The sequence below is a fragment of the Oryctolagus cuniculus genome, chromosome 1 (assembly GCF_964237555.1).
Source record: "Oryctolagus cuniculus chromosome 1, mOryCun1.1, whole genome shotgun sequence".
NCBI classification, from domain to species: Eukaryota; Metazoa; Chordata; class Mammalia; order Lagomorpha; family Leporidae; genus Oryctolagus; species Oryctolagus cuniculus.
The window spans coordinates 24,268,965-24,291,676 of NC_091432.1; the positions used below are offsets into that span (position 1 = coordinate 24,268,965).

At 37.0% G+C, this 22,712-nt stretch overlaps 1 pseudogene; it reads right to left on the reverse strand.

The window, feature by feature from the left end:
* Positions 1–9,699: 9,699 nt before the first annotated feature.
* LOC100341918 (small ribosomal subunit protein uS14m pseudogene) lies at positions 9,700–18,767 on the reverse strand (annotated as a pseudogene).
* Between the last annotated feature and the right edge of the window lie 3,945 nt (positions 18,768–22,712).

A 22,712-nucleotide genomic window follows, 5' to 3' on the forward strand; every position in this document is an offset into this window, starting at 1 on the left:
CGGATAGAAGACCTTTTTCTCTGTGTGTTTCTTTTTCTGTAATTATACCTCTCAAATAAATAAATAAATCTTTTATACACACACACACACACACACACACATTTTCCCTGCGCATAAAATTTGGTTTAATGGGTGCAGGATTTCAGTTTGTGGTTAAGATGCTTCTTGGGGTATCTACAATCCATATCTGAGTGCCTGGGTCAAGTCCTGCCTCAACTCCCGATTCTATATTTCTGCTAGTGTGCATTCTGCAATACAGCAAATGATGGCTACTCATGTAGGAGGCTACTCATGTAGGAGGCTATATCATGTAGATGGCTACTCACGTAGGATTTTGGCTACTCATGTAGGAGACCCAAACTGAGTTCATGCCACCTAGATTTAGCCTGACCCAGCCTTGGCTGTTGTAGACATTTGGAAAGTGAACCAATAGACAGCCTCTCTCTCTTTCAAATATAAAAAAATTAATTAATTAAGGTATCTTCCTTCAGTACTTTAAAAATATCATTTTATTGTTTTCTTTCTTAGTTTCTAACAAGAAGTCTATTATAACTCTGCTTTTCTCCATGTAATGGGTTTGTTTCTATTACTTCCTTCAAATTTTTTGTGACTTAACTTTTACTCTAATGATTTTGGATATTAATTTTAGGTATATTTGCTAGTTAGATGTGCATGTGTATGTTTGTGTATCTGTATGTGTGTATGTGAATGTGTGTGAGTGAGACAGAGAGAGGGAGAGGGAGAAAGTGAGAAAGAAACTGACAGAAAGAGTCTGACAGAGTCAGAAAATGACCCTGCTTGGGGTTCTCTGGGTTTCTCAACTTCCTCAGTATTTTTAGAAAAATTTTATTATCATTTCTTCAAATATTTCATCTCCCAAATTCTCTCTTTTCCTTCTGTAACTATAAATGTAAATCTGATAGTCTGTCTTACAGGATTCTGGCATAGAAAACTGGCACTTATTTCATCTCACTTTTTTGGTACTTCTCTTTCCTTAAAGTTTCATTTTTACTGAATTTTTATTTTATTTTATTTTTTGCTGCAAACTCATCCTACTCATGTGTTTCACAAAAGTGCTGGTTTTGTGGATAATGTGGTTTTCCATGTTCTTGTGGTGATAACAGCGCATTTATTGCTGCATAAATCATAGGCCTAAGATGGAAGTTATAAGTAAAATACTGGATTTCTTACATAAACCTTACACAGACATACTCATATAGACATTTTTATGCAGTCAAAATTTCATAACAATCAGAATTTTCATGAAGTTCATAACTCACTTTACTTAATTTTTAAAAATTTTTTTACTAATACAAACAGAACTGATTTCATGTCTTTCATAGGTACAAATCTAAGAAAATAACCATGGTTCTCTCTCTTCCCCCTCCCACCCTCAAACCCCCTCCTTCCTTCCTTTTTTCCTTTAAATTTTGCAAAAAAAATATTTCAATCCATACTATCATCACAGGCTTAATGAACTAATAACCACACAATATTCAACAAGTAAACAGGAGTGGGAGAGTGGGAGAGAGAGAGAAAAAGGAGAGTTAATTCTCATCCACTGGATCACTCCCAAATGCCCACTGTAACCAAGAATAGACCAAAGCCAAGTGCTTCTGAACCATCACTTGCTGTCTCCCAGGGTGCATGTTAGCAGGGAGCTCGAATCAGGAGTGGATGTGGGTCTGGAAAACAGGTATGGTATGGAAGGCAGGCATCCCAGCCACTCTCTTAACTGTTAGACCAAATGTCCACTTATTTTGTCATTGTTTTATTACCAGGTAAATATTATCATACCAGAATAAATATTATATGGGGAGAATGCATTCTTTCTTGTGAAATATTTTAATTTTCTGAGATTTCATAGCTTGTTTATGTTTATTTTGCTAAGTTTTCACCTAATGCTAATTCATCCCTGAGTTCCCAGACATAATATTTTCTTTTTTTAAAGATTTATTTAATTGTTTGAAAGGCAGAGTTACAGAGAGGAAGAAGCAGAGAGAGAGAGAGGTCTTCAATCCAATGGTTCACTCCCCAGAAGGCCACAATGGCTGGAGCTGTGCTAATCTGAAACCACGGGCCAGGAGCTTCTTCTGAGTCTTCCATGTGGGTGCAGGGGCCCAAGGACTTGGGCCATCTTCTACTGCTTTCCCAGGCCATAGCAAAGAGCTGGATTGGAAGTAGAGCAGCTGGGACTTGAACCAGTGCCCATAAGGAATTGCCAGCACTGCAGGTAGCACGCGGTGGCTTTACCTTCTATGCCACAGTTCCAGCCCCAGCAGACATAATATTGTCTGATAACACTAGCAATGTGGCTCTTTAGGGATGAGAGGAAGTATTGATTGTAGTATTTGCTAATTTTGTAGTATGGATACCTCTGAAATGGCAAGTTTAAAACTATCACACTTTCAAATGGGATATCAAGTTTCTGAATATTTAAAAATTTCCCGTCAAGAATCAGTAGGAACTGAAGACTGCTTAGCATTATATCACAAAATACCATGCACCAGGTGGCTTAAATGACAAAAATTTATTTCTCACAAGAGGTTGGAAGTTCTAGGTGTGGCAGCATTCAGTTTCTAGTGAGGGCTCTCTTGTGGGGCAAACTAGCTATCTTCTCCCTGCGCCCTCACAGGGACTTTCCAATGAGTGTGTGGAGACAAATAGAAAGCCTATGGTGTCTCATTTTACATCAGGCGCTGCCCTTCCAACCTCATTTAACACTGATTGCTAGTAGGGCTAGGACTTCAACATGTAAATTGGAAGGGGTCAGGGAACACTATTCAGTCCTTCATAACTAGCTTTACCATACTACCAACATCAGTAATACAAGTTTTAACATTTTCCTTGCAGAAATGCCACTTTGAGCCCTCCACTCACATGCTCCAAACTGTATCACATGTTCCCAAGGACTGTTGTCTAATTGTTCACTTGGAAAACCCATGCCCCTTCATCCTGAAGGTTGATCACTCATATTGGATGGTTTGTTCTAGAATCAATTTCTTCTTTTCCTAGTTTTTTATCAAAATTAAAATAACTTCATGTAAGAAAGCAAGGAAGGTTATTTTTAATGGCCATATGTTTTTATTCCACATTAATGTTTTATGAGGATTTTGTAAAATAGAGTTTCAGTTGTATATAATTTTCGTCAGAATTGTAATAACTGTTGTCTCCTGGCTTCCAATATTGCTGTTAAGAAGTTTATGACATTCTGGTTCTGTTTTTCATTTGTTTGTTACAGTAGTTTCCTTACAAAAGATCTGAGAATCTACCTCTTAATAACAGTATTCTCAAACTTCATGGTCATGTGCATAATAGACCTTGAATTATGTGACAAAAGATGATAAAGACAAGAGAATCATGTAGAAATTAAAAGAAACAGAATTTCTTTTAATATGAAAAACATAACTATCATATAAAACAACAGAATAATAAAACCTATTATTTCTTTCTGAAAATTATATTATTTACATGTATAACTAGAGTAACCATTTAATTTTCTTTTGCTTAACTATCTTATATTCATTGACTTATTCCTTGTTACTGGGAATAAGTGTAACTTTATCATCAACTCTATTTGTACTATAGATTTTTTTAAAGGAAATATTTAAAATTTAAAACACCAAACTTTTGCAGTCTCAGTGTTCCTTTTGTGTAATATCCTATTCTTGTTCACATTGGAGCATTTTGTCTTCCTGATATTTATCTTTCTTTCTGAGATGAACAGATGATAATTTTTTGAAGTGTTTCTCTTCCAGTACCATAGTATTTGGGTCCTCCAAATTGCTTTTGTTCTGTATCTTTGTTTCTGTGATCTTTGTTGTGATATTAGATGATTTTCCTAAAATGTTAAATGATCTGTCACTGCCTATTCATAAAATGCTATTTCTACTTCACGTGTTGAGTGTTTGGCCTCAGGCTATGATTTTATGCTGCATACTTAACTTTCAATTTTTTCCCAGTTCAGTGATTATATTTTTCTTGATAAAATCTTAACTTTTATCCTTAAGGACCAGTACTTTAGATCCTATCATTCCAAAATGACTGTAATACAGACAGTGGTATGTTGAGTTTTTATTTCTGTAAATAGAATTTTAATATCTGTCTTCTATATGGGTCATGCCCACACCATAGCCCTATGCCTGATGTCCCAAGGTCTAGAATTTCTGTAATTCAAATTCTCTAATGATTTAGTGATGGTCTTTTAGATTTTACAATCATTTCACAAAAGTACTTCTGTTTCAGAGATGTTTAAAAAAAGAACAAGTGTATTGGAATTGGCTCCTCTGAAGAAGCAGAAGTGTGCAGTCAAATAAACATTTTGAAGTGTCTTTCATTTTATCCAGATTTAGGAAGTGTTCCAGCTTCTGACCCTCCCTCTTGAGTAGATGTTTCACCACTTTGTTATTTCTTTACTAATAAGAAGAGCTGTGACCAAAGCTCTCTTTTTGTCTTACAATGACTTCACCTCCCTACTCCCTGTTAATATCTATGCAATTTTTGCTGCTCATTTATTCTGTTGATGCAGGATATGAGCAAGGAACTAGGGCATAGCAGCTGTGCCAAATCCCATAAGGAAAACAGCAGATGTTGAAATAAAAAAATGCAGCATAAAGAAGAGAATAGAAAAAAAATTCTGAAAACAAATCTTTTAGAATCAGAAGAATTATAATTTACAGGACCCCTCCCCCACTCAACCAAGCACACATACACTGACACACCCACAAAAACATTCTGAATACTCTGCTAATGACTTAGTCAGAGACTGATTGTGATGTTATGCCACATGAAAAGGAGTTTTGTGGATGTAAGTTCTGAAATAAAAAATTTCTGCTTTATGACCATCACTGTGTGTTACACCACTGTAACATGAAGCACATAATTTCACAAAGCTAATAAATTCATCCAGGTTCTACTTGTTGGTTATTATGTTATTATCAACCTCATAGCAATATGTTATGATTGCATTGCAATCATTACCAAAATAGAATCCTGGTGTACTTAACAGTGATCAGCCAATAGGTTCTTCTTAATTTTGAAATTTTAAAGTATCTTGGAAAAATCAGGACATACGCATGCATTCATACTGCATTTCATGTCTTAGAAGAGTTGATTTATTAATTTACATCTTGAGTCAGTCTCCTCATTAAAAATGGTGCCAATCAAAGCATTGTTTATTATTCTATATATAGTTTTTGTTTTATTCTGAATAGTTTAAACAGAATGAACCAAGAGCAAAACTGTAGGGTAAGTCACAGGAGAATTTTGATTGACACTGACTGCACTGTAGGACAGAGGTTATCAAATTCACTGCTGAAAAGAATCACAGAGCAGAGCTATATAAGCAAAATAGTGGAATAGAAAGTCTTGGATCGTCTTATCTCCAACAAATAAGTTGATTCAAAATCAATTCATAGACAAATACAGAAGCTAATTGAAAGGTTCCTGCACTCTGGAACAATATAAAACCAGATTCACTAATGCCAGTAAGAATACTTGAGACAGTGACTCTAATCTCAGCACAGTGCCATATGACCCAGAAGATAACTCCCAGGTCTCAATTTGAACCAGAGGATGAAGTTGTCTTGTGTTTTGTTTTGTGTTTCCCAACATTTTTGAAGAAGTTTCCCAGAGTCCTGGCTTCTTTGTTGTCAGTTTTGGAGTGCTCATGGGTCTAGTGCAGTTCATTCACCTGTAAAAGTGGATACAGTGGCCTGGCCTGGTAGACACCATTGATCTTACCATCTTGTTTAGCACAGAGTGAGTAGACGGAGAATCTTTGATCTCAACCTTCCTTTAGGAAGGGAAAGAACTGATCCTAACATCTGGCACCACACCACTTTTAGGGCTTTAGTTTCTTCTGCCCCCAGCTTAGCAGAGAATTAAAAGAAAAATACTCTATAAGCTGCTCTTTTGTGAGAGAGTTGCTAGAGGATCTTGGAATCTCTGGTCATGCTGCAAATTGTGGTCTTCTTCTGTATAAGGACAGGCCCCTGCTTTGTCTAAGGAGTAGCAATAAACACAGGGGATTAACAAAGATGAAGAATTAGAAAATGATTTTCCAAAGCAAGAACAAGATAAATTTTCAGAAATAGATCCTGATAAAATATAATTACATGACATTTTTGTCCATGTTCTGTTACTATAACAAAATATATAAGACAGAGTAATTTATAAAGAATAGATATTTGTGGCTCATGATTAAACAGACTGGAAAGATTAAAAGCATGATGCTGTCATCTGTTCCACATCTGTTGAGGGCATCAACACTGAATCATAACCTGGTAGAGCGTATCACCTGGTAAGACAGGGAAAACCTGCTTGTTCACATCTCTCTCCTTTTCTTAGAAACCACTAATGCTATCAAGGGGGTTCCACCATTTTGTTCTCATCTAATACTAATTATCTCCCAAACATCCCCCACAGATAAATTGGGAGATTAAGATTCCAACACATGATCTTTCATGGACACATTTAAACTATAGCATATGAGTTAGCTGACCACCATTTAATAAGTTCTCATAATGATACTTACTGAAAATATGAACAAATGCAAAAACAAGTGAGAATTTAAACAGATATATATATATATATATATAATATTCAAAGACATTAAATAGAAATCATGAACCTGAAAAACACAATAGTTAAACTGAAAAATTCACAATAGTGGATCCACAGATGAGATCAAACAGAAGAACGGATTACTGAACTAAAAACGGATCACTAGAAATTCACGTGGGCAATTTAGACTGAGTTCCCAGCTCCTAGATTTGCCCCCATCAAGCTCTTCTCATTAAGGGCATTTGGAGAATGCACCAATATCAATGAATATCCTAATAAAGAATCATGAAGAATTTTGCCAACAAACTCGACACTCCACAAGAAAGTACAACCTACAAAGACTATATCATGAAGAAACAGAAATTGAACAAATCATAACCAATATTTTGAGTTAGTGAGAGAAAACTGCCTGACAAAGAAAATCTCAGGATCACATACATTTATTGAGGAAATACACTAAACATTTAGTGAATACCTAACATGAAGCCTTCTCAATTTTTAATTAGAGAACAAAATCTCCACAACCCATTTTATGATGCCAGCATTACCCTTAACTAAAGAGATGAAAGACTTGCATACTAGAATATATCAGGGAAAAAAGAGGATTCTCTAACAAATGTTGATGGAAAAATGGGATATGCACAGACAAAATAACAAAATTGGACTCTAATCTTACACCATACATAAAAATCAACATAAAATAAAATGGAGCTTTAAATACAAGACGTCAAGGCTAAAACTCCTAGAATAAAACAAAAAAAAAAAATTTATGATCCTGGTCTTCCCAATGATTTCATGGATATGACACTAAAAAATAGACACGAAAACAAAAACAAAAATAGAGAAGTGACATTACATCTAACTAGAACATGTGTGCCCAGCAAGGTAAAGAATCAGCAGAGTGAAGAGGTAATCTACAGAATGAAATAAAATATTTTTTTAAACTTTTATTTAGTAAATATAATTTTCCAAAGTACAGTTTATGGATTACAATGGCTTTTCCTCTCCATAACTTCCCTCCCACCTGCACCCTCCCATCTCCCGCTCCCTCTCCCATTCAATTCACATCAAGATCCAATTATCAATTGGATCAATTAGTATATATTAAGTAAAGATTTCAGTTTGCACCCACACAGAACATAAAGTGTAAAACACTGTTTGAGTACTAGTTATAGCATTAATTCACACTGGACAACACATTAAGGACAGAGATCCCACATAAGGAGTAAGAACACAGTGACTCCTGTTGTTGACTTAACAATTTGACAATCTTGTTTATGGCTTCAGAAATCTCCCTAGGCTCTTGTCATGAGTTGCCAAGGCTATGGAAGCCTCTTGAGTTTGCTGACTTCAACCTTATTTAGACAAGGTCATACAAGGTCATAGTCAAAGTGGAAGTTCTCTCCTCCCTTCAGAGAAAGGTACCTCATTCTTTGATGGGCCCATTCTTTCTACTGGGATCTCATTCACAGAGATCTTTCATTTAGGTTTTGTTTGTTTTTTTTGTTTGTTTGTTTGTTTTGTTTTTTTTTGTTGTTGTTGTTTGTTTTTTTTGCCAGAGTGTCTTGGCTTTCCATGCCTAAAATACTCTCATGAGCTCTTCAGCCAGATTCGAGTGCCTTAAGGGCTGATTCTGAGGCCAGAGTGCTGTTTAGGACATCTGCCATTCTATGAGTCTGTTGTGTATCCCGCTTCCCATGTTGAATCGTTCTCTCCCTTTTTAATTCTATCAGTTAGTATTAGCAGACACTAGTCTTGTTTGTGTGATCCCTTTGATTCTTAGACCTATCAGTGTGATCAATTGTGAACTGAAATTGATCACTTGGACTAGTGAGATGGCATTGGTACATGCCACCTTGATGGGATTGTATTGGAATCCCCTGGCACATTTCTAATATCTCAGAAGATACTCATCTACAAAATATGATAAATTTCCACTCTCAGTAACGAATCAAAACAAAACAAAACAAGAATGAACAGCAAAGACTCTGGAGAATCTAAATTTAAAAATGAGCTAAGAACTTTCACAGATATTTATTTAAAGAAGACATACAAATGGTCAATATATATATATATATGAAAAATTGCTGAACATGATGAATCATGGAAATCTACATGAAAACTTAATATATTACTTCACATCTGTAATAGTCACTATTATCAAAAACATAAAAGACAATGAGTGTTGAAAGGATGTAGAGAAAAATAAATTCTTTTATATTGTTTATTTCAATATAAAATTATGTGGTGATATGGAGAATCCTCAAAAGCATAGACTACCATATGATCTAGCAATTCTACTTTTGAAAATTTTATCCAAAATAATTGAAATCAGGATCTCAAAGTGATATTAGTATTCCTATGATTATTGCAACACAATTCACAACAGCAAACGTGGAAATAGCCAAAATGTTCCTTGACAAATGAATTAAGTGTTTCGTACATGTACATTGGAATGGTTTTCAAACTTAAAATAAATTCTTCTATATGTAACAGCATTGTCATACCTTGAGGACCATGTGATAAGTGAAACACACCATTCACAGAGAGAGAAATGCTGCATGACTCCACATTTCTAAAGTATCTGAGATAGTCAGCTTCATAGAATTAAAGACCAAACCCTGGTGGAGATGGAAGCAGGGAGTTAGTAATCTGTAAACATAAAGTTTCAGTCTAGCAGGAAAATAGCTCTAGAGATGCTATCCAACACTTGCATATATAAAAACTAAGAGAGGACGCAGGCCACGTTCATTGTCCTTACCAAAATAGTAAAGTCATACAGCTTTTGAAGCAACTTTGTGGTTTATTACTTGAAGGAAATTGCCTTAGACCTAACCTATGAATCTAATGAGGCAGATCTCCTTCTCTTCTTTCTTTTCTTTTTTGTTTTCACAGAAAGTACTTTTTATTAGTCAGCTCTTTGTACCACGTATGGGAACAGTATATTTAATCTGTTAAGCCCACTGATGTAACATCCGCATTTCTTCATTTAACACTTCACAGGAATTCACGGACAGCATCAGGTACGCCAGACAGCTACACTGGACCTCTACAAAGCCATGGCTTTGACTATTAGAACAGTCTCTCTTTTCCAGAGCTGGAGTCCCTGCACCCTCAGCAGCTCCTGCAGCTGATTTACCACATTGCTCGCTGCACCCCAGAAAGCTGCCCGTGGTCAGCTAAGTGACAGAAGACGATATGACTAAGCCTGCAGCGCCGCTTCACACCACGTGGCCGGGACGTCATAGCACACCGGTTTCTGATTCTAACAGGACAGCTATCCCAGGGAAGGGCAGCAATTTCTTCATCAGCCACTTCCTGAAGATCTTTTGGTAAAATGGTATTCTTCCTCAGCGAATTGATCCGTAGCCTCTCATCTGCATACTCATAGGCCAGTTTTCCTCTCTTCAAATCACGCGACGTTTTCCAGTCTAGGTAGTAACCTCGAATTTGCCCTGAAGCTGATAAAGGAACCATCTGCTGGAACCGCCGCAGCACGCAGCCCACCACGGCCACCGCCGTGTCGCCCGCCCTTCTCTTCTTTCACATGCTATGTACTCCACTGCCATACTCGATTCATGACAGACTTTCTTCTGCCCTGAGTAATGTTGTTGGTTGTCTTGTTTCTGGCTTTCATTCACGGTCTCTAGAGGTGAGGCACGGGGCCAGCATTGTGGCTCATCACACACCGGTTAGAGCCCAATATGCTCTGCTTGCAATCCAGCTCACCGCTAATGTGCCTGGGAAACCAGCAGAAGATGACTCGAGAGCTTGGGCCCCTGTCACCCACATGGGAAACCTATATGAAGTTCTAGGCTCCTGGCTTCAGCCTGGCCCAGCTCTGGTGGTTGCTGTCATCTGGGGAGTGAACTAGTCAATAGGCGATTTCTCCATCTATCCCTCTCTCTGTAACTCTGACTTTCAAATAAAAGATCAGTCTTTAAAAACGATGCTCATGCATTTACTTGAATAAACTTCTGATTGAGAAGCAACTCCTTATAGCTTTCATCCTCTCCAGCATGCTCTAGCATGGAGTCTGCTTGCATCCATAGCAGACATAGCAAAATCAGAAAAGCAAACACATTATATTCCATGCAAGCCCTCAACACTTCCCTCTAAAACACTCTTTCCTGTTATCATTCTTTTGGGCATTGGATGAATATTCATCATGCATTGAATCTTTTGAAAATTTTAGATATCTGTCACCATTCTATCAATTACCCTGGCTTGCTCCTGAACATTAGAAAAGTATTCTAATTTCAGGAAGCATATTTTAACTTTAAAACTTTTATTGCTTTTCAGTGGCCTGAAAATCCCTTGAGAGAGCACCAGAAATTATATTTATTTCACCAGGTGTGGGTTTTAATATGAACATTTCTAATTAACCAAGTATTAATGTGACTAAATATATACCTCACCTGTTCCATATAATTTAATGTGGTATTTATTTGCATATATGTATGGGTATTTATAAACACCAATATTTTATTTTTATTTTCTATAAACATTGTCATGTCAAGTCTAAAGCAAAGTGCTTGCCAACAAAACCAATGTAACCACACATAGATTAGGTAATCATTTACACATATAGTGGTAGACACAAATAATGAATGAAAGAAATTAAAGCTTTGAATTTTTAATGCAAGAGTCCAAGGACACTCAGTACTAAATTAAAAATATTTTTTAAATATCCTGACATTGTAATAATTTAAAATATCTGAATTCACATCCTGGAATACTAATCATTAGGAGAGTAATCTGGTATAATTTAAAAATCCCACTGTTGACTTTCATCATTTATAAAATAATGATGTTGGATTAGATAGCCTGTATGTTCCTTTAGACTTTCATTCTGTGCTTCTGTGATTTAAAAAAAAAAAATATGGGCAGTGCATATACTGAACCTGTCCAGCAAGAAATACATAAATGAGCTTCTATGTATTCAATAGAATTTATCAGCCAATCTTACACCATAAATCAAGAGATGCTATCAATCTTTCTTTAAGTTTTCATTTACTTTGTTTCATTTATTGAGGGAATAAGGCACAGGTTCCTTTTGTTTGTTTGTTTGTTTTGTTTTGTTTTTGTTTTTTTTTTTGTAAAATGCTTTCCAAAGGACACTGCATCAGTGAAATAGAACTGGAATTTGGTTGTTGTGGGTAAAATCCACAGAGATTTCTGATAGAGTATATAAATTCCATGGTAGAGTAAATTCTACTCTTAGGAGAGCAACAGCAGACTGAGGGGTTTGCTTGTTGCTTCAAATGGAAGCTCTGAGTCTTTCCATTGCAAAATAGTATCTGACACTGCACACATAAAGAGAAACTTCATTTCTTGTTTTTATTTTCTAAGAAACTACAAAAATGTATTTTGTTTCTATGAAGAGATGGAGATGACCAGATACTTGCATAGTGTGGTTTTAGAAGTGTTACCAAAAGAGCTATCACAACAAATATCTTTCATGAACCAAACCATTTCTTGGCTAGAAATTATGTAAGACTTTAACTGGTATGCATTATTCTGACCACTTTACTCTAGCTCTTCCCACACAAAGGAATAGGCAACTTTCTTCAGCAAAGTTCAAATCGGGTTTAAAAGCTGAAAAGTAACCACATTGTCTAAATGAGAAAGCATAAAGTCCAAAAATAAATCAAGCAATTTTTTCTGATATTGAATTAGTCTGTTTACTGATGGTATACCAAAATACTTAAAGCCAGGTAATACACACAGAAAGGCATATTTAGTTGACAGTTGAAGGCTACCTTAATCATGACCTAATCAATTTCTATTAGGTACCTCTTTTAAAGGTGCCACCACCTATACACTACAATACTGAGAACCAAGTTTCCAGCACTGAACCTTCCAGAGACACAATCAAGACACATCCGGGGGAAGGAGTGCATTTAGCCTAGTGGTTGCTTGGTAAGACATTCCTAACCCACATGAGAGTACCTGAGCTGAATTTGTGGCTCTAGCTGCTGATTCCAGCTTCCTGCCGATGCAGATTTTGGGAGGTGGTGCTGATGGCTCAAGTAGTTGGGTTCCTGGTACCCATGTGGGATTGAATTCTAGGCTCTAGCCTTCCATCTAGCAGAGCCCTGGCCTTTGCTAGCATTTGGGATGGTCTAAGTTGATGGGAGCTCTCTCTCTTTCCCTTTCTGCCTATCTCGCTCTCTCTCTCTCTGTGTCCACCTCCCAAATGTGCCGATCCGGCCAGGAGCCAGGTGCTTCCTCCTGGTCTCCCATGCGGGTGCAGGGCCCAAAGACCTGGGCCATCCTCCACTGCACTCCTGGGCCACAGAAGAGAGCTGGACTGGAAGAGAAGCAACCGGGACAGAATCCAGCACCCCAACCGGGACCAGAACCCAGTGTGCCGGCGCTGCAGGCGCAGGATTAGCTTAGTGAGCTGCAGCGCCGGCCGGGGAAGTACTTTAAAAATAAAAGGTCTTCTTAATTCCTACAGTACTTCTAATGTGAATTGTGTTTATGAATGGTATGCATACAGAAAACTACAACTTACGAGTCTGTAACTTGGCGAATTTTCACAAAGTGAACATACCTAGTAATCAGAACCTATGTTAACAAACAGTGCAGTAGAAACTCAGTAAGATTATCTTCTTATTTCTTCCCACTGTCACTTCATCCCAAGGGTAACCATTACCCTGATTGATTTTTATTACCTTGTATTACCTTTGTCTTTTTTGAGCTTTTTGAAATCATAAATATACCCTTACTTTTCTTATATGAACCTTTATTTCTACATTGTGCTTGTGAGATTCATCAGTGATCTCGCATGCATTTGTGTATATATAAATATATACATAGATACATCTGCACATACACATATCTTTGGAATCTAGACAAAGAAATAGAAGTGCTAGATATACATATGATGAGTTTTACTAGATACTGCCACTGAAAAGTGTTTAAACAAGTTTACATTCACAGAAGAAGTCTTGAGTTTCCAATTGCTGAAGGTTAGCTAGTTGAAAACAGTTCTGTTGTACATATTTTACTAGTCATTGTTGGGTCAATGGACTAGCACATAATATGGGAAAACCTGCAAGAGGGGTGAGTGGAAGTATACATTGTCTCTTCAGGCTTTGGTTGAAAACTAGCATACTGTCATGTATGCCCATATTTTATTGGACAAATCAAATCTCATAGTCAAGCCCCAATATCAATAAATGCCAAATGTTTAGTGGAAAGAGTTGTGAAACAGGCAACAGGCAAATGAATGCAGACATACATTGGGGATAATAATGAAATATAGCACTATAATGTTTATATTACTGCCACACTTATAATGCACTTAATACTTAAGACACTCCAGGTCTAATCTGATCCTCGTATTAGGCTCAAAGACTAGAATTATATATTTTATATAAGACCAGTATTATTCTCCACATGTTTGAAACCTTTGAATAAAAGACACATCTATGCCATAAGCACCTAACTCAGGAACAGAGCAGTCTCTTAAAATAGTGATGAAAAGGGGATTGCAACAATCATTGTATCATGATTTTTTAAATCTTACTGGATAAAAGTTTCTGGGTCTGGCTATCTTTGGGGTATGAAATGATTGCACTCTGATTCTCCTCAGTGGGATGTCTCCTAGTTTCATTTGTCTCCATGATTCTCAGATCCCAGTCTGAAAGAACTTCCTCTCTTCCCATCACCATTTTTCTTGATCAATTCTAATTTAGCATTGTAGTACATATAATCCTTGAGAATGGGATAGTTTCTCTGGTTGATTTCTGGTTATAAAAGTTTTGAGTTGGGGCCGGCGCTGTGGCGCAGCTGGTTGAAGCCCTGGACTGAAGTGCCAGCATCCCATATGGGTGCCTGTTCTAGTCCCAGCTGCTCCTCTTCTGATCCAGCTCTCTGTTGTGGCCTGAGAAAGCAGTAGAATATGGCCCAAGTCCTTGGGCCCCTGCACCCACATGGGAGACCTGGAAGAAGCTCCTGGCTCCTGGCTTCGGATTGGCACAGCTCCGGCCGTTGCAGCCATCTGGGGAGTGAACCAGCAGATGGAAGACTTCTCTCTCTGTCTCTGCCTCTCTCTGTCTCTGCCTCTCTCTGTAACTCTGTCTTTCATTATAAATAAATAAATCTTTAAAAAAAAGTTTTGAGTCATAAGATATGAGCACTTGAATGGATTTAGCCTTATCAACTCTATGTGACAAAATAAAATAAAAATAAAATAGCTAAACTCCATTCAGAAAACATATCACAGGCAAACCTATATTCAAACATTGTCATATAATTTTTGTGGATTAAACAACCCCACAATTCCATCCATTGATTGCCTAGGTTTTAGAGACTGTAGGTTCAAAAATTCTGCTGTGAGATTGTTGACAAGTCAGTGACTTCCATAATTTTTGTTATCATATTAGTAGAGTCTCATATCAAATGATTATGTTCCAACTGTTATTTTAGAAATAAAACAGAGTAGCTAGAGACGTAATAGTTTTAAAGACATTTGAGGGTTTGATTGCCCAACATTAAATTTTCCTTTCTGAAATCAGTTAAAAACTTTAGGGAATTTTTATCTTTATTTACTTTTGAGTAAGTCAAGATGTTTTATGTTAGTATCAAAATAAAGAGATATCCTGGAGACATCCTCTGCCTTGAAGGGTCTTTTTCCAGTAGTACTTTCAAAGTATTGGCTATAACCATGATCTTAGCAATTAGATCCTGCCTTTCAGGACTCTGATTTAACCTGAATGAGGCTGGTAAGAATCAGTAAGAATTAGTGATTAAAATATTTGCTGATATTGGTGTCTGAAAGAGATAGAACAATTCCTGATACTGATGCCTTGTAGAGTTTCACAATGGAATTTGTTGCATGACTTCTCTGTAAGATCCTCATTGCTATCTTTTTAGTAATTTCTTTTTTTTTTTTTTTGCAGCAAACATGCCCAGATACCTACATCAACACATACTCAAGTATTAAGCCTCATCTGAGCATAATAATTCCTCATTATCTATTTCCCTTTCAGATCAAGTAAAAAAAATTACGGAGCACAGGTTATAAGACCGGAATCTTAGTGAAGAGATGAATCCTGAAGACAGAATGGTCATATAGCACCACATGGGGGCAGCAAATGTTGCTATAAATTGAGATAACCAAATTCTGTAAGTTTAACCATTTTTCCCCTATAAGATTAATTCTGAAGTTGATACTCTCAACATCATCACCATCTTCATCTTCATCATTTCCATCTTTAATATCTGATGAACTGATAATAGATTTTAAAGCAAATTCTTGTACATTTGTGTGTTGCTTCTACCCTATGATGATTAAATCAGTATAGTTGTAGTAGAGAGATGTTAAAACATGGATTTTACAGTCCAACAGCCATGTGATTTAAGACTAAGAATGCCGGCTCTTCCTTTCACTCATTAAGTGATTTTATGGGCTGATCTTGATATTTAAACCAGATTTTTCATCTTTAAGAAGGGGATACTTATACATTACTATTATGAAAACTGAATGAAATGGTATACATAACATATTTGGTCATTGGCTGTTTTATGGGAAGAAACCAAAAAATACTAGGTATTACTATTTTTTTAAGAATCTCTTACTTAATTTTAAATTCATAGAAAGTTTATCTTGCCTCCAAGGTAAATAAACCAATACTTTAAAATGTGACAGACCCACCCAAATTCACAAATGAAAATCTAATGAAATAGGACTCTATAGATTTTCATTCAGAGTTCATAATTATACCACTATTATTTGATGTGCATACCAATTAGCTGCTTGTCTTTACCACATGATGAGAAAGAGCAAAATCATATTAAAGTATAGAATATTTTTCCAAGAGAATTATGCTATTATCCCCCTGCAGGAAATTATCTGAGAGAAGTGTATCTTTATGAGAGACATTGGTCTACACATCTTTAATCTAAATATTCTTCAAGGAGAACCCATTATTGAGTTTTGCTAAATAGATCTGGAAATCTCTGCAAATGAAATCAAAGCCTTCTAGACGAACTGCATATTGTTGAAAATAAGAGACAAGCCAGAACAGTTTTACTTTGAATAAGTGGTTTTTCAAATGTGTAAGAGACCACAAAACAGAAAAGGATTTCTAAATCTGAGGAGGGAAATGTGTCTAGTGCATAAAAAGCATACATTCAATTTATTGTAGAGAAGAACATTTTAAGGATGCTAACCTTATGATTTGAGTTGACTTTATTTATTCATTCCAAAGAAGCCATTCAAAGTGTAATAGCCCTTTGTAATGAAAAATAGAAAAACAGCACGAATAGGCAAGGTACAGAATATGCATAAGAAAAAGAGAAAGGATAGCACTGAGTTTGTAGGAAACAATAATATTTTCATGAAATTTTAGAAGTAGAAAGAACTTTAGAGGTGTTAGTTCATTATTTTCCTTTCAGAAATGAGGAAATGGAGAATCAGAGAAGTCCAGTGCTATTTTTCAAGGCTATACAATTAGTTAGGGACAAAACCAACCAGGCCTTCTAATTTCTATGCTATTATTTTCCATTTTCAAGAGAGATTCCTCTTTCCAAACTGCTCATTTGTTAACTTTGAATATGAGCTATAAAAATGTAATAGCTTTTTGATAGCATCTTTATGGATTTTAAAAAGCTTAGTGAATATTTATTTGGATCTGGTCTCAAATATGACACCACAGGCATTGCATGTCCAAATGTTTTCTTGTTTTTCAATAAGTGAAAACAGTTGTAATATGAAATTAAAGTATATTTGAAAGCACATACACAGCATTTAGAAGATTATGAGTGCTGTCTAGCAGAGTATAAAACACAAAACTTAAAATACCCAGACAGTAAACAAAATGAAACTTACTGGCAAAATTTAATTTCCACTGTTGCTTGAATCCATTTGACCAGATTTTTTCTTATGCACTGAGCCAACAATGGATTTTGTGAAAAAGTCAAGATTTAAAAATTTTCTATACACTCCAGGGATGGACTGGAAATAATTGAAGAAATAGATTCTGAGAGAATAGAGAAATTCCTTCTTTCACACTGTCTTCAGAGTCTTAGCCAACCTGATGTTTGACCTGGCTTACTCGTCACTTCTCTTCTCCTGTGGCTGAAAACCATCACTGAGATATCTACAGTTGACTATATAAAAATCATTCAATGCCTCCTGCTGGTTTGAGATTATACATTTGTTGCTCCTATTGCCTAGAACATTTTATCATTTGATTAACCTGTGACCAAATTTTTCTAATTATCCTAATCCCTAATTAAATATCTGTCCCACCACCCAACCACTTCTTCCATTACACCAAATGTCTTGTGCCCCATAGCTTGTTTTATTATCTCTGTCACTTATTGAAATCATCTTATGTTTTTATGCATATTTTACCTTTCCTCCACAAGTAAGCATAATGAAGGAAGACACATTCTTTTATATAGTTCATCACTTTTTCACTTTCTATAGTTATATTTTGGTGTCAACCTATGTCTTCCATATTCTAAGACGCTTAATATTTGTTGCAAGAATGAATAAATTAATACATTATTGAAACATGTGCACCTGCCCTATCTTTGCAGCTTCCTCTTGAGATATTTTAGCTTAGAATTTTAGCTTAAAATTCTACAGTTTTAGAACGTTGATTGACTTACTTAAAAAGTTGTAGGAGTCTGATTAATATTTGCCTAAGGAGAATTTCCTTCCCACAGACACTACATATTTTGAGAGTAAATTGAGAAAGCAATGTGGTTTTAACCACCTCCTGCAATCTCCTTGATTACATAATTACCAACTCCTTGGGCTTTTCACCCTGTTTAGTTTCTTCCCTTTGTAACATCTACCAGCAATTGGACTAAGAGATATTTTTAATTAAGATAATATTTATGAGAAAATACAGAAAATACGAAAGAGTAAATGAGAACTGATTGCTGTCACTTCACCTTTAGTTAGATAATCCATGCCTAAGTTTGTCTTTTGAAATTCTGGAAGCAGACTGTATTAATTTCCAATGGCTGCTATAATGAGTTGCCAACAACTAGATAGCTTAAAAAATGTATTCTCTTACAGTTATGGAGGCCACACATCGAAAATCAAGGTGGTGGCTGGGCTGTACTTCCTTCAGGAGTTTCTGGGAGAATTCATTCCTTGCTCCATCCAGGTTCTGGTGGCAGTTGGCATTCCCTGGCTTATGTGTACATTCATGTCCCTTCTCTTCCATGTGCATGTGTATCCTTCAGCATCTTCTCAAAGGGGTGACTAGATAGTGCTTAAAATTAACATGAAGATGGTCGGCGCCTTGGCTCATTAGGCTAATCCTCCGCCTTGCGGCGCTGGCACACCGGGTTCTAGTCCCGGTCAAGGCGCCGGATTCTGTCTCGGTTGCCCCTCTTCCAGGCCAGCTCTCTGCTGTGGCTAGGGAGTGCAGTGGAGGATGGCCCAAGTGCTTGGGCCCTGCACCCCATGGGAGACCAGGATAAGTACCTAGCTTCTGCCATCGGATCAGCGCGGTGCGCCGGCTGCAGTGCACCGGCCACGGCGGCCACTGGAGGGTGAACCAATGGCAAAGGAAGACCTTTCTCTCTGTCTCTCTCTCTCACTGTCCACTCTGCCTGCCAAAAAATAATAATAAAAAAAATCAACATGAAGGGACCAGCATTGTGGCTCAGGGATTAAGTCACCACCTGCAATGCCACCATCCCATATGGGCCCTGGTTTGTGTCCGGATGCTCCACTGCTAATCCAGTTCTCTGCTAATGCTCTAGGGAAAGCAGTGGAAGATGGCTCAAGTCCTCAGAGCCACACTATCCATGTGGGAAATTTGGATGAATCTCTTGGCTCAAACTTCGGCCTGACCCAACCTAGCCTTTGGGACCATTTCAGGAGTGAACCAGTGGATAGAAGATCGTGTGTGTGTCTCCTCTCTGTAATTTTCGTTTCAAATAAATAAATCTATCTTTAAAAAAAAAAAAAAAGAACAACATAAACCACCCAGGATAATCTCCTTATTTCAAGAGCCTGAGCTTTGTCATATCTTTACCGGATTAAGTCACAATCACAGATTCCGAGAAATGGAACCTGAGACCTTGGATGACCACCATTCAGTGCACTACCCAGAGTTAGAAGGAACATTGTAAGAAATCGGCCAGATCCCATAATGACACGGGAATATTCACAACGATCTTCCAGGAGCCAAGCTTCTGATGTTCTTACATTTCCAGGGTAAGAGTGACCACAATTTCCTCTGTTCATTCTTACTATTATCAAAGTAAATTTCCTTGGTTTCCTGCCACTCAAAGAAGTCAGTAGTTCTTACCTCTTTGAGACAGATTGAGAAGACAAAAATAGTTCGAATAAGATGAAAAGAACGTATTTTCAAATTTATCTGGGTCCATAGCTTTGGCATAGCCGACCTAAATTCTAGACTATATGTCCAAAATGACTTAAAATTCTAATTCGGAAGCGCAGCAGGTTAAAGCCCTGGCCTGAAGCGCTGGCATCCAATACGGGCACTGGATCTAGTCCCAGCTGCTCCTCTTCTGATCCAGTTCTCTGCTATGGCCTGGGAAAGCAGTAGAAGATGGCCCAAGTCCTTGGCCCCTGCACCCACGTGGGGTCCCGGAGGAAGCTCCTGGATCCTGGCTTCGGATTGGCGCAGCTCCAGCTGTTGTGGCCAGTTGGGGAGTGAACCATGGATGGAAGACCTCTCTCTCTGTCTCTACTTCTCTATCTCTGTGTTTCAAATAAATAAAATAAATCTTTAAAAAAAATCTAATTCTAGAGTCAAAGGGAGCACATAAACAAGTCTAGTACCTGCTAACACTAACTGATAGAATAAATAAAGGGGAGAGCGATCCAACATGGGAAGTGAGATACTCAGCAGACTCATAGAATGGCAGATGTCCTAAATAGCACTCTGGCCTCAGAATCAGCTCTAAAGGCATTCGGATCTGGCTGAAAAGCCCATGAGACTATTTCAGGCATGGAAAGCCAAGACACTCTGGCAAAAGATCTCTGTGAGTGAGATCCCAGTGGAAAGAACAGGTCTTCAAAGAAGGAGGTACCTTTCTCTGAAGGGAGGAGAGAACCTCCACTTTGACTATGACCTTGTCTAAACAATATAAGAGTCGGAGAACTCAGAGGGCTTCCATAGCCTTGGAAACTCATGACTGGAGCATAGGGAGATTACTGATGCCATAGACAGGAGTGTCAATTTGTAAAGTCAACAACAGGAGTCACTGTGCACTTACTCCTCATGTAGGATCTCTGTCCTTAATGTGCTGTGCATTGAGATTTAATGCTATAACGAGTACTCAAACAATATATTTCACTTTGTGTTTCTATGGGGGTACAAACTGTTGAAATCTTTACTTAATGCATACTAAATTGATCCTCTGTAAAAAAAAAAAAAAAGAAATTATCAATTCCCAACTTGACTCTCACTGGGATTAAACATGACAATAGGTCTGATCTGATTTCATCATCATTAAAAAAATCATCTATTATTTTTCACTTTATGTTTCTGTGTGGGAGCAAACTGTTGAAATCCTTACTTAATGTATACTAAGCTGATCTTCTGTATATTAAGATAATCGAAAATGAATCGATGTGAATGGAAGGGGAGAGGGAGTGGGAAAGGGGAGGGTTGTGGGTGGGAGGGATGGTATGGGGGGGAAGCCATTGTAATCCATAAGTTGTACTTTGGAAATTTATATTCATTAAATAAAGTTAAAAAAAAAATCTAATTCTCATTTCAACATAACCAAACTCTTGGCTCTCCTCCACATAACTGCTAGTTTTCTCTAGCTAATAATGGACACTTATTCTGCCAGTTGCCCAAACAAAAAATATTGGCATAAACGTGATTCCTCTATTTCTCTTACACCACACATACAATCAGTCCATAAGTTCTGCATACTCTGTCATTAAATACATCCTGGATTTAGCACTTCTTTTCACCTCAGCTGCTATAACTCTAGTTCACTCTACCACCACCTAGATTACTGCGAATGTCGCTAAATTGGTATCTCTATTTTCTCTGCGATCTTTCACTATTTTTTTTTTTCTACATAGCAGAAGTAAACATAAGTCACACAATGTCTCTTTTGTGCTCAAAGCCAGCAGCCTCCTATCCACACTGAAAGTAACTTCCAAATCCCTTAATATGATGTACAAGGTCCTAATATATTTGTTCTCAAATGTCTCTTTTCCCTGCTTCAATATGCTCTCTTTCTCGCATTCACTGTTCTCCAGCTTGGTAGCCACATTATTCTTCCTAGAGCACAACTCAAATATTTGAAATATGCTTGCTCTTAGGGCACATGTGGCATCTCACACATAAAATGTACTTATCATGAATATATATGCATAAATCCATGTGTCCTTTCACTTTGTGCTTTATGTCAGTGTGTCAGTCAGGAATCTTCCATGGCAATCTTACTGAAAATAATATGCTTCCTTACTCTGTAGGCATCATCTATTCATGTATGTGTTTTTTCATAGAAGTTATCATTACCTGATTAATTACACATTGATTTTTTTGCTTACTTTTTTGTTTTCCATAGCCCCTATGAAGAAAATGCTTGGATTAGATTTGTTCTATATGCTGTTAGACCTGAAGTTCCCAGAACAGTGCTTACCACATTTAAGTATCAGATATACTTTTTGTCCAATGAATGGATATAAATATAGTAAGTCCTTACGAAGACCATGAGTTGAGATTTTTATTTTACAAATATATTATTTTACAAATAAATTATTATTAGTTTGTAAATAGTACACATGGTTTTAAATATTTTGTGCCAGAATAAATTTATTTTTTAATTCTGTTTTTCCATTAATTTGTTGACATGCCTTTGTGTGTGTGTGTGTGTGCTTACATATTTATATATGTGAGGGGATCCAAAGGGTCTTTATCACACTTGAAGTGACTTTCAGCTCATAAGTGAGGAAACAGAGCTTATGTACAGCTGTGCTCTGTGAGCATGGGTGCCAGGGCATTTACTATGTACAGGTACTGAGAAAAGTAATTAGCTTTTAAATCCATCATAAGTTTCCAAGGAAGTGGTTGCTATCTCCAATTTGCAGATAGATTATGTGAATCCAGCTTCCCTTACCTGGAAGAATCTTCCTGTAAGCCTGATTTAAGTGGCTATGAATTCTATATTCTTTG